The following is a 12,879-nucleotide window of genomic DNA, read 5'->3' as shown; positions in this document are numbered from 1 at the left end:
TGCCGGGAGCAGCACCAATGACACCCGAAGCCGTAGATGGGGTGCTGGGGAAAAGAGGGGCAGAATGGAAAGGGAAAACAGGGGCAGAATGGAAAACGAAAGCCCGGGAAGGTGGTGTGGTGTCCATAGCTTCGGGGTCAGAGGTGCTGCCGGGAGCAGCACCAATGACACCCGAAGCCGTAAATGGGGTGCTGGGGAAAAGAGGGGCAGAATGGAAAGGGACAACAGGGGCAGAACGGAAAACGAAAGCCCGGGAAGGTGGTGTGGTGTCCATAGCTTCGGGGTCAGAGGTGCTGCCTGCTGCAGCACCGATGACACCCGAAGCCGTAGATGGGGTGCTGGGGAAAAGAGGGGCAGAATGGAAAGGGACAACAGGGGCAGAACGGAAAACGAAAGCCCGGGAAGGTGGTGTGGTGTCCATAGCTTCGGGGTCAGAGGTGCTGCCTGCAGCAGCACCGATGACACCCGAAGCCGTAGATGGGGTGCTGGGGAAAAGAGGGGCAGAATGGAAAGGGAAAACAGGGGCAGAACGGAAAACGATAGCCTGGGAAGGAGGTGTGGTGTCCATCGCTTTGGGGTGAGATGGGCTGCCTGGCTGATCTGAGAAAAGCGAGTGAAAGTGGGAGAGCTTCTCCCTAGCTGCTAACTCTTCTCAAGGTCTAGCACGCACTGAACACTGGCCTGCCGGCTCAGCCTGGGTGTTGCCATTGCATTGTACGTGTCACAGAGCAAGGGCGGGCGGGTCAGGGGGTGGGCTGGGGGCCCCACACAAGCCCAGCCCCTGGAGAAACCCGGCCCGAGGGCAAAGAGCCCGAGCCCTTCTGGACTTTGTAGCGGCTGGGACTTGTCGCTGTGGGTGGCAGGTGTTTGGCACCGGATGGGCCACCATGCGGAGACTGTTGGGGACTGTGGAAGCCTTGTCCTCCAGAGCTCACGCTGCCTGGGCACCGGCTCTGCAGACCCCTCAGCCCTGGGTATGTATCGGCCAGCCCTTCCCCGCAACGGGGCCCAGAGGCCAGAGCCTGCCCAGAGCTGAGTGCAGGAGGCACCCAGAGCTTGCCAGGCTGTGGCCCGCCTCCTCCGTGGACCTCCCCAGCTTGTCCGCGAGCCCTGGAGACAGGAGCAGGAGCGCCTTCTCCAGGGCTGCTGAGCTGCCAGCATCACCGTGAGCCAGGCGGTGAAGGTTTCTGAGCAGGGGATGCAGAGCCCTGACCCGACTGGATGCTGCACCCCACGATGTCCCTTCCTGGCAGGTAGGTTCTTTCTTCACTTGTTTTTCGAAATTTGGTAAAAGAACATTTCAACCTTCGACTGTTCTTCAGGGTATACAGATGGTAGTGGCTTAGCCGGGATTCGAAGCAAGCCTGTGTGATTCCAGAGCTCGTGCTCTGGACTCTGGCGCCTCCTTATCATATATGCTTCATGTGTTACTTTTTCTTTTGTTTCTTGAAGTCCTTATGATACTTAGCCCTAAGTGCCATACCTGTAATGAACACATCCACTGCCCTGTAGGAGGTGTTCTTTTGTTCAACGCGTGAATTGGTCATCCACCACACTGGGTTCTAATCTCAGAAGATAGGTCAGGGACCACCAGTTGTCAGCATAGCACCATCCCACATTTCTAATTGAGGCTTGGAGCCTAGATTTTTCCCTTTGGTCTAGTTTGAAGGATCCAGGTATGTAAAGCTTATATTCTAGATAAATCATGGGCTATCCTGAAAGGAATTCATCAATGAATTATTCTGTATGGATTAGAAGCCAGTTTCTCTGGCTTTCCTGGAGTATATCCAGTAAGGCATCTCATTCATGTCTAGAAAGCAAATATATCATTTATTGCAACTTCAGCGTGGAGCGATGTATTGGTTTAAAATAAAGTACGAGCAACACAATTTGGTCATTGTGAGTATGCCGGCTGGGTCCACTCTTTACTACACATATGTAACTCTAGAGCTTCTTATGCCCCATAGAGGAGACATACTCTTGTGTGTCTAGGACAAGGGAAACATGTGTTGTTATTCAGGAGCTGGAAGCTACAGCATGACAGGAAAGAATTGAAAAATCCTGGTCTTGGTCTACACGTCACTTTACCTTGTCCGAATCTTGTTTCTTTGGCTTGCTTCATTGGAGTGTTTTCTCTCTCCTGGGACTGACATTGTGTGTTCTGTATCAGGCATGTGACATGTAGAAGTTTCAGAACCCAGAATCGTATAGATCAGTAAAAATCTATATATTTTTGTTTAAAATCTATTTAAAATCACACTGGGCATAATTCATATATTCCAAAAGTAGTTTGACCCTCTGCTCATGAGATTCTTTTTATGGTATGTCGAAGCAAATTTGGACTTCCATCCCCAATAAACTTTGAGGTTGGAGGACACAAAAGCTTTTGCTCAGACCTAAATTCTGTCTGAAAAAAAAAGGGTAACTATTATAAGCCCTTTCTAACCTCTCCAGGAGCAGAAATGATTTACAGCTATGGCATTGAACCATAATTTCTTGATCTCGTTTGAGAAGAGTTCAGTAAGAAACAGTGTCTTGATTTTTGTTCGTTGGTTCCCTGTTTTCTTGTCTTGCGTGCCAACAATCCACTGTAATACGTGAGTGAGTATGGCAGCAGGCTGAGTGTTCCCTGGAGCTCATTAAATGAACGTGTTTTCCTGAAATGACTTTTGTCTCCTTGTTTTCAGCCCCTCTTCTTTCCTCTGTCCTTTACTATAACCAGGGCTCAGCAAAAGCTGACTGGCTTTGTGCAGACCCTACTTAGGGTAGTCTTTTCTTCATTATTTTATTCATGGCCCCTCCATTTCATTGTTTGCCTTCTCGAAATGTGTTGAAATCTTTCTGTGGTTGATGACTTCCACAATGTCTTGGCTCTTATTGGTTGATTAATTTGGGTATTTCTACAGTTTCATTTAAACCTGGTTTCAGGAGGACCAGAAAGTAAATATATTTCCTAGTCTGCCATCTTGAGCTGAAAATCCCTGTGGATTTTAGCATCCAATGTTCCCATGGGTAAAAAACCCAACCTTGGCATCAATAGATGTACACTCAAGATTTCAGCTTTTCTTGAGCAATCACTAAGGATTTAATATGCGGTCACTTCTAATGGGAAAATAGTAACTATCTCATGGCGTTGATTTGAGGATTAACTTAGATAATGGACAAGAAAATGCTTGGTAAGGTTTTAAAATCTATAAAAAATGTTTTTTGTTATTATTTGATTTGTTGCTATTTCAACTTTAGCTGACAGTTGTTTGTGACCTTGCTTATGTGAGAAAATGCCTTCTGGTTTATTGTTTTGAAAGCCAGATTATATTTTTCAATAGCTCAATGGAAATGGCATCATTTGTGAAGTTGAAGGGTGAAGGCATAAATGTTTCTTGACATTTGAATCAACTATTGGTCTTCTGGGGCTTGTCCTTATTCTCCTGCAGTCTCTAATCAACATGGCATCCAGAGAGATCCTGTTAAAACGTAAGTCAGATCATGTCACTCCAGGCTCTTCAGTGGCTTCTTCACAGGAAAAGCAAAGTCCTCAAAGTGCCTCCACAGCCCTAGAAATCTGGGCCTCTGTTTCCTCTCTGACGGTTTCCTTCTCCTCTCCACTTTGCTCCCTCTGTTTTCCACACACTGACATCCTTTCTGCTCCTTGGATACTCCAAGCCCACTCTTGCCTCATTGCCTTTCCATCTGACTGTTCCCTCTGCTTGTACTATTCACTTCCCAGATATGCACCTTGCTCCCTCTCACAACCTTAGGTTCCCTCTTAAATTTTATCTTCCCCAGAAAGCCCTCAGTGATCACTTAGTTTCAGATCGCAGCCTCCTCCTACCAGCTAACAATCTCCATCCCCCTTCCCTGCTTGCTGTTTTTCTCCAGCACTTACCTGATATACTAGTTATTCTACCCATTTATTCAATTTTTATTTACGTATTTACACTTACGATTTTATATTTGCTTCTTTACTTTTGTCTCTCCCCTCAGCTCGAGAGAGGCTATATTCATCTGTGTTAATCACTGCTGTGTTTCCTGAACATGCCTAGAAAACATACTGAAGAAGGGTGCCTGAAATTTGGTAAGGGAGCCATCAGTTTTCTTGGCTGAATGAAGAAATATGCTCATAAATTAATGAACAAATCTCTGGGGTTTCTGAATTAAGGACTAATGGGAAGAGGAAGGCAAATGGTTGGGACAGGGTACTGCAAGAAGTAGTATTTGGAGTACTCTGATAGCTCTCCTAATAGATAACATTTTGTTCATTTAAATAGTTTTAACGAGAGAGCTGGGAACTAGGGACACACAGCATCGAGGTTTTATAATGCATTCTGTAGAGTTCTTTTCGAGTGTGTTCAAATATCATTGAAAATATATGCATGCATATAAACCTCTGTTACTTTATTTAGTGCTTTACAAGAGCCCCTCAAGGAAGGGGTAGTAGCAACTATCAGTATCCTTCCTTTATGATGAGCTTAATTTATTCAAAATTACATCCTAATTTATTTGTAACTGTGAAACTAGACTTAGTTATTTAGTAGACCCTCCCTAGAAACCTATGACGTTAATAAAACCAGCAAAAATGTGTTCAGGTTCCAGTGATACACACACTACAGACTCAATTATGTGTCATCCATTTTAATGAAGGGAAGAAGTGATTTAGCAAACACAGAGCAAACAAACAGAATATGAAGGTTTGTCCTCCATTAATATTAGTAATGGATAAAGTGGGCTCCAACGCCTTCAACGTAGCTTGAGACCCATCATCTCTGTGTCATGGGAAGGGGGATGCTCGGCCAGGATGTCTTTCTGTGTCACTGAGAAAATTTTCCGTAATGTATAGCGATACTTACTGAAACGGATATGGGGCATTTGGGTAATTAGGAATCCGTTAGCATATTTTTCCGGAAGCCTTGACTACGAAACGAAGATAGTAGATTTGGACACTTGCAGCTATGCAGAAGTTGTTTGGGTATTCATCTTTATGCCGAATGAAGTAAGCTTATTTCATCTCTGCAGCTTCCCATATGCCATTTTCCCACCTCTGTTTTGTGTTTGGAAAGACTTTTAGAAATTAAAACTCAAGTTAAAAAGTGAGTGACGGGCTTCCCTGGTGGCTCAGTGGTTGAGAGTCCGCCTGCCGATGCAGGGGACACGGGTTCGTGCTCCGGTCCGCGAAGATCCCACATGCCGCGGAGCGGCTAGGCCCGTGAGCCGTGGCCGCTGAGCCTGCGCTCCGCAACGGGAGAGGCCACAGCAGTGAGAGGCCCGTGTACCGCAAAAAAAAAAAAAAAAAAAGAAAAAGAAAGAAAAGAAAAGAGAGTGAGTGACAACTTAAATGATATATGGAATATTTTGCTGACTTAGAAGAGCATGCAGAATTAAATATGACCCAGTTGAAATGTTAATTTTATTTTAATGTGTATATTGGGGTGGAGTCTTAAAGGTGCCAGAAAACAAGCATTCACCCATCCTGTTTGGAAGTGCAGCACACAGGCACCTTCAGTTACCAGTTCTGTTCATTCCACAGAATCATCTTGGGAAAACATACTGTTTTTTAGGTACCTGGTGTATATCTTAACCAGTTTGAAGAATTTCCCAAATACCTGTTAATATGTAGTTCTCCGATTCCAATCTTGCCACGTCCTGTACCAGTGACACAGCACATAGGAGTTTTATTTCTCTTTCTTTCTCTGGGTTGTTGAGAACCCAACGAAAGAACAATGGAATGGCATCAAAGAGATCAGGGTTCTTGACTCAGATTTACCATAAAATAATAGTGTCCTCTTGGGAAAATTATAGTTGTTCTAGGCCCCTTTCCTTTTCTTTACTTTGACAGAGCTGCACTAGATGACCCCAAGTAACACTGCGCTCTTTGCAGTAGTAGCTTAGACGTTATTGGTTTTCTGAAACAAATGAAGACAGTGACACAGGAAACTGTGCAACATCTCTGTAACTATGTTTTCTTAGAGTTGCCTCCATTTTTCAGATGATAAGATGGCTGAGCACAGAAGTAGGTGTTTTGACCAGAGGTTCCAGAGTAGAGGGAACTGAACCACAAGTTTCCTTCATTCCTGAAGCTCACTTAGCCGAAACATAGGCTTCTGAATATTAAGCTGTAAAGCATATTATCAGTGTGCTTTAAAAGAAGCGGTTCTTCTAGGATTTCTAATTAATAGCAGGCGGTTTTGAAATTCTTAGAAGATCATCGAATTTTGTGAGATTTACAGCTCTATTTTCCTGTCAAGCAAGTTGTATCAGTGCCAGACAATCATCTGAGCTTCTGGATGCTTCTCTGAACCTCTTGAATTTTTCTTCTTGCTATCTGAAATTCATGCCCGATAAGCCTTTTTGTAGAGAGCGTGTACAGACTTGTCTATTTTCATATACGAAAGCGATGCAGTGAGCCAGGTCGGGGGTTAAGCCCTCATTCTCAGAGTGGTATTGAGCTCCTGGTGAAATGTAATCCTCATTTCCTCAGAATAGAAAAGCAGTTATCTCACGTTTTTAATGCCATTAACTCTTTATACATTTATGTATAATACATATATTTATTGTACCTACGAGGTGTGCTCTCTTTGGGAAGTACAAAGCTATTTGAGACGTAAGTTGTTCATTTTTTTGTTTTCCCACAAATACTGTGACCCTTTGAGCAGGAAGGTCTATGTTTTATTAACATCTAGAACAAGCAGCTAACACGGTGTCTAAGATGTAGTCAATAAATATGAAATAGGTAAATGAACACATTTTTAAGGAAGGGCCAGGGCATGAACAAATAGAAAATTTTCATTTTCGGTCACAAAGCCACAACAGACATAAAAATGATACAGACAACAAGTGCTACGGTCGTTCAAAGAAGGCATAGAATAGATACAACAAGGATCTCCCCTATGGCACAGGGAACTGTACTCAATATTTTGTAATAACTTATAAGGGAAAAGACTCTGAAAACGGAATCACTGCGCCGTACACCTGAAACGGACACGACATTGTAAATCAACTATATTTCAGTTAAAAAACAAACAAGCAGACAACAGCAACAACAAAAAACCAAAGAGGTCATAGAAGTTCTTATGAGATTCCAGAAGAGAAGAGAAGCCAAATGAGGACGGGAGAGGCGGCTTTTGAATCCGTTCAGAGGAGAAGTCACAGAGGAACTAGTCATTGATCTGAATTTGAGATTAAGATTAAGATGAATTAATCTGAATTAATTAAGATTGCAACACAGGGATATTACAGATGAAGGTAATCACATAAACTTACTATACTGAAACTTGCAGAGGTTATGAGTGTTGCTCAAGATCCCAAAGCAAGTGCATTGTGGAATCAGAATTTTAAGTGAGGCCTAATGAACTAAAAACAAACCAGCACAGAAACAAGCCCTTCCTGTGACACCACGTTGCCTTTGAAGTCGTTTTTTTTGGTGGGTTGGCAGAAACTGGTTCCAGTGTTTCTTGCAGGAATGACTGGCCATAGGACTGGGCGTCGTAGCTTCCTGCCAGGCGACCGAAGGTCGCAGGCAGGTGGGTCACTGGGACACACGCGGAGGGGCTCCTGGCCGGCCCCCTGGCCGCTCAGTGCCCCTGCCCCAGAGCGGGGGTGGGGGCCTCAAAGCAGCCTTGTCTGAGTCCCCTGCCACTAGAGAGAGTATTGGCCCAACACTTGTAGAAAACGGGGACCTTGCTGGCAGTTCAGTGGAGGGACACAAATACATCTTTGCCGACTTTCTGCTGAAGCTCACGAGGGTTCACTCCTAAGCCTCTTACAAGGTCAGCTGCCGAGGCTGCGAGAGATGAGTCAGGGCTCTCCCTCCACCACGGGGAGATCGCTGGTTAAAGCGCTCACGAGGGAGTGAACCGCGTGTCCGCACCGACACGCATGGGCAGACCTCGTCGATGCCTTCTGTCCGGGGTACGAAGCCCTCTCCTGCCTCTTCCAGGCTCTCTAGAAAGCATGTGCAGAGCCTCCCACTCCACCCTCGGACTCCGTGGGCCACAGCTGGAGGGACCAGCCAAGGAGCCGTGGCAGGAGGAGGCCAGAGGGCAGCGGGCCTCGGCCGGAGCCCGTCAGTCGGTCCCCATTCACACACCACCAGACGATCCTCTTGACCTGGGCAGTAGCCGCCAACCGACCGCTAAGGTGAGCCCGGCGCGCGCTTGGCTACCTGGCATGGCTGGGAACCCCAGGATCTCCTGGCAGAGGCGGGCATTCTCCTGGGCCGGGTCCGCGGGCGTCTGCGTGTGCAGGGCCTGAACCACCTTGGCCAGGACGATCTGGCACAGGTTGAAGAGGCCTGGGGCGTGGGAGGAAGGAGACGGGGGGCTGGCACCGTGTCCAGGCCGCGCTTGCCAGCCGGGCAGACCGGAAGCCCCCTTCCCTTCCCTCGGTCCGGCCGCATCTGGGTTGGCCTCCCGGGACTTGATGAGCTTGTCCAGCAGCTCCTGAGGGACGGTGCTGCCCGTGGCCCACCAAGACTGGCAGCAGCGCCAGGGCCTCACAGGGCACGGCGCCCCCGGCCCCAGAGCCTTCCCTCTGGTTCTCATCACCGGCTGTCACCAGACTTGCATGCAACGTGCTTTTCTTTTCTCTTGTCTTCTTTACGTCCCTCAGCCACGCAATGCGGTGAAGCCCTGACGCTCGCTGCCGCGTCGGTACACCCTGAGAACACGATGCTCAGCGAGCAAAGTCATACACAGAAGGACACACAGGGCGTGACCCCACTGAGGAGAAACGTCCAGAGCAGGTAGATCCACAGAGTCAGCGAGTGGGTTCCTGGTTGTCAGGGGCTGGCGAGGGGACGGAGTGATAGCTAAGGGCGTGAGGGACATTTTCGGGATGATGGAAATGGTCCAAAGCAGTAGTGACGTCTGTACGGCTCAGTAAACTGTCCCCACACGCCCCGGTGCAGCCTGTGAGAGCATCGCTCTCAGGATGAAGGGCTGACCACAGGAAGACTGAACGAGCAGTGGGTCCTGGGCCCAGACTCTCAGCTGGCGCCCCCCCCACGTGGGGAAGTCACTGGGACTTGCTGAGCCTCCACGGAGACTGGCAGCAGCCCCCGAGCTCACAGGGCACTGCGCCCCCGGCCCCAGAGCCTTCCCTCTGGTTCTCATCACCGGCTGTCAGCAGACTTGCAGGCAACGTTCCTTTCTTTTCTTTTGTCTTTTTTAAAGGCAACTCTTGAGTACATGTATTTAACATGCAGGGAACCAGCCCTGACTCCTTGATCTGGGTCTTCCAGCCTCTAGAGCCTCAAGGACATCCATTTCCGTTATTTACGCGCCCAGTGCCTGGGGTTTGATGATGGAAGCTGACACCGAGGGCGTCACCACGTGTGGGGTGATGTCAGTGAAAGAATCCCGTGGCGAGGGCCTGCCTGAGGACCACACATGCCCGGGCCCTCCCCGCCCCCGCCTGCAGCCCTGCGCCTGGGAGCGGAGCTGGTGCATCGCATGCCCGACGTCGTGGAAGTTGGTCTCCCGCTCATCATGCCGCAGCAGGGAGGGCAGGTTGGGCGTAGGCTTGGCGAAGTTGGCCACCGTGGCCGCGATGGCGACCTGGCAGCTCCCATCGTGCTGTAGGCAGGCCGAAGCAGGCCGCGTGCCCGGACTTCCCCACCCTGCGGAGGGACGTGGATGGGGCCCCGCTTCCACAGAGGAGCCCCGGCCCACGGCCGACAGGTTCCCCCACCACGCACGCACCGAGGATAGAGGTCAGGGAGAACTTGCCGATGGATGACCTTGCCCGAGGCCACGTCCCAGACCGTTTAGAGCCTCACGTCTTCGTGACACGTGCTCGTGCCCTCCTCCAGGTCGAAGGTCAGCCCCAGCAGCTCCTGGGAGATGCCCAGCAGCCCGCGTGTGACCGCCTGCACGGGGAAAGACTCCTTGAGCAGGTACTGGTCCACGTGGTAGCTTGTCTCCTCCCCCTGGTTCACGTAGTAGCGCAGGTCCCAGGCGTTGATGGGGCCGTCAAAGTGCAGGCCCCGCCTCTGGCACTCGGCCTTCTTTAGCTCCAGGATCACGGCCGCTCCTGCTCCCCGAGGGGCTTCAGCTTCTGGGCCAGCTCACCTGCGGGCGGAGGGGAGAGGCTCGGCTACGTCCCTGGGGCGGCCCCCCAGCCACCCCCGACCCTGCGCCCCTCGAGGCAGAATGAAGGGTCTGGGATGGTGACCCCCAAGGGCTGACACAGTGGGGTCTCAGGCAGCACCACGTCCGGTCAAGGTCCGCCTGACCCCGTCCCCACTGGGACTCAGGGGGAGGCGGTGTTACCTAGGACAGTGGCCACCACCTGGCTGGTCTTGTCCGTGTTCATCTCCAGCACAGAGTCGGCATGGTGCGGAACCCCAGCAGGCGGGACTTCAGGGCCTGCAGCCTCACCAGCTCCCTGAGGATCACGCAGTTCTCCTGGAAGCCAGAGACGGAAGGCGCTGGGGACCGAGGGCCACGCCCTCCCCACGGGCCCCGGGCCAGGTCTCTGCAGGCGGGCAGGGCTCCCAGGCCACTGGCGGGCACAGCCAATCCCCCTCCCTCCTCCTCCTGGCCCGGATTTCTAGACACTTTGGTGCTGTCCTAACACGTGGCCTTTATTAACACAGGTCCTTTTGGAAGCAGAAACGGCATGAACGTGATGGGCTCTAAGGCCAAGGGCAGGAAGAAATGCGGCCAGGCTCTCCAGGAGCCACCAAGGGGCCTCCCCGGGCTCAACAAGACAAACACGGCTGCCGTGCAGACAGTAGCTCAACCCCACGGCGCCCGAACACCCAGCCCCTGGACGGTGAGACACCTGTTGCTGCAGGTGGCCCGTGGCTCACTGATGAGGCCCGGCCCCAGGCGTACGCCACCTTCTCGGGGGCCACCTCTCCGGTCTGCAGTGGGGTTCTCCTGGGAGCCCCCCGTCACCACAGCACCAGCGTGGCCTGTCTGTAGCCCAAGAAGGTGGGGACGCAAGACTGTCCCCCGTGGCCCCCGCATCCCCCGCGAGGCCGAGCGAGCACCAGTGGTGTCTGCGGGGAAGGTGAAGGGCTCACGCACAGCCCCCATCTACAGAAGCACAGACTGCAGCCACATGCGCTATGGAACAAACACAAGTGTCCATGCAGGACCCGATGTCTGAATGTCAAGGCCATGCCCGGGCCACAGTGAGAAGGTGCATCCCCCATGCAAGCCACAGAGAGGGGATGGGGGGGGTCCATCTGCGATTCTGAGCTCATCGGGCATCACCCCAGAGGGAGAGGGAGAGGGAGAGGGAGAGAGGTAGACAGAAGTACAGAGGGAGAGAAAGAGAGAGGGAGGGAGAGACGTCTCTCCCTTCCCTGGGGGTTCTCTAGTGCAGCCAAGGCTGAAAACCACGGCATTTTGGGAGATGGGTCCTCGTGGAAGAGTTAAATAGTCGCTCATGGCATTATCGACACATACTAAAAAAGGCCCCAAATCTTGGGGAGTCAGGGAGGGGAGTGTCGGCTGCCTCGTAAACGAGGAGAGATTGGGCATCAGAGGAGGTGCCTGTGCAGCCTGCGCCCAGGGCCCCGCAGACTTCATCTCCCAGCGGTGGTCCTGGGCTGGAAGTCAGCGGGGAGGTCAGGCTGTCCAAGCATCAACGTTGACTTCAGGGCTGATCTAAAAGGCGCCTGGTGTTTGTTGAAGCAGAAAAAGGAGAAAGCAGTAGGGAGTGGATGGGAGTGGGAGGGGGAGGGAGCCCCCCTCCTCAGCACTTCTACCGCTCTCCCTCTCTCTCTCTCTCTCTCTCTCTCTCCCTCCCTTTCTCCCTCTCTCCCTCTACCTCGCTGCCTCTCACTCTCCCTCTCCCTCCATCTCTCCCTCTGCCTCTCTCCCTCCCTCTCTCCCTGTCCCTCTCTCTCTCTCCCTCTTTCCCTCCCCCTCTCCCTCTCCCCCTTTCCCTCTCCCTCTCCCCTTCTCCCTCTCTCCCTTCCTCTCTCCCTGTCCCTGTTCCCCTGTTCCGCACGCTCTGGCTCTACCTCTTTCCCTCTTCCTCTCCCTCCACCTCCTTCCCTCTCTGGAGAGGGAAGGAGGTGGAGGGAGAGGGAGAGAGAGATGGAGAGGGAGGGGGGGAGAGGGAGAGAGAGGGTGGAGAGGGAGAGAGTGATGGAGGGAGCGAAAGATGTCTCTCCCTCCCTCCCTCCCTCCCTCCCTCTCTCCCTCTCCCTCCCTCCTTCTCCTCCCTCTCCCTCTGGCTCCAACTCTCCTCCCTCCATCTCTCCCTCTCCCTCACTCCCTCCCAGAGAGGCAGAGATAAGGCAGAGGGAGAGAGGAAGAGGGAGAGATGGAGGGAAAGGGAGAGGGAGGGAGAGGGAGAGAGGGAGAGAGGGAGAGGGAGGGAGAGGGAGAGAGGGAGAGGGAGAGAGGGAGAGGGAAATAGGTCTCTTCCTCCCTCCCTCTCCCTCTCTCCTCCTTCTCTCCCTCTCTCCCTCTCCCTCTCTCTCTCCCTGTCCCTGTTTCCCTGTTCCAGTCTCCCTCTGCCTCTCTCCCTCTCCCTTGTCTCTGCCTCTCCCTCCATCTCTCCCTCTCTGAGAGGGAGTGAGGGCGAGGGAGAGATGGAGGGAGAGGGAGTGAGGGCGAGGGAGAGATGGAGGGAGAGGGAGTGAGGGCGAGGGAGAGAGGGAGGGAGAGGGAGGAAGAGGAAGAGTGGAAGGGAAAGGGCGAGGGAAGGAGAGGGGGAGAGGGAGGAGAGAGGGAGAGGGAGGGAAGAAGAGACCATTTTCCCTCTCCCGCTCTCCCTCTCTATCTCTCTCTCCCTCTGTCCCTCTCTCTCTTCTTCTCTCCCTCTCCCTCCATCTCTCCCTCTCCCTCTCTGTCTCTCCCTCCATCTCTCCCTTTCTGGGAAAGAGTGAGGGAGATGGAGACATGGAGGGAGAGGGAGGAGAAG

At 51.8% G+C, this 12,879-nt stretch overlaps 1 long non-coding RNA gene across 1 annotated transcript; it reads left to right on the top strand.

The window, feature by feature from the left end:
* Nucleotides 1-7,941: 7,941 nt before the first annotated feature.
* Nucleotides 7,942-9,375, top strand: LOC149743979 (uncharacterized). The gene is made up of 3 exons (XR_016391618.1): nt 7,942-8,133; nt 8,605-8,737; nt 9,236-9,375. It is a non-coding gene; the product is annotated as an uncharacterized LOC149743979 (long non-coding RNA).
* Nucleotides 9,376-12,879: the final 3,504 nt, after the last annotated feature.

This window comes from Delphinapterus leucas, unplaced genomic scaffold (assembly GCF_059928025.1).
Source record: "Delphinapterus leucas isolate spDelLeu-1000000601 "Yukka" unplaced genomic scaffold, BTC_Dleu_Yukka2 spDelLeu_asBTCV2_sq40, whole genome shotgun sequence".
Lineage (NCBI taxonomy): Eukaryota > Metazoa > Chordata > Mammalia > Artiodactyla > Monodontidae > Delphinapterus > Delphinapterus leucas.
This window is presented reverse-complemented; position numbering and strand designations above follow the sequence as displayed.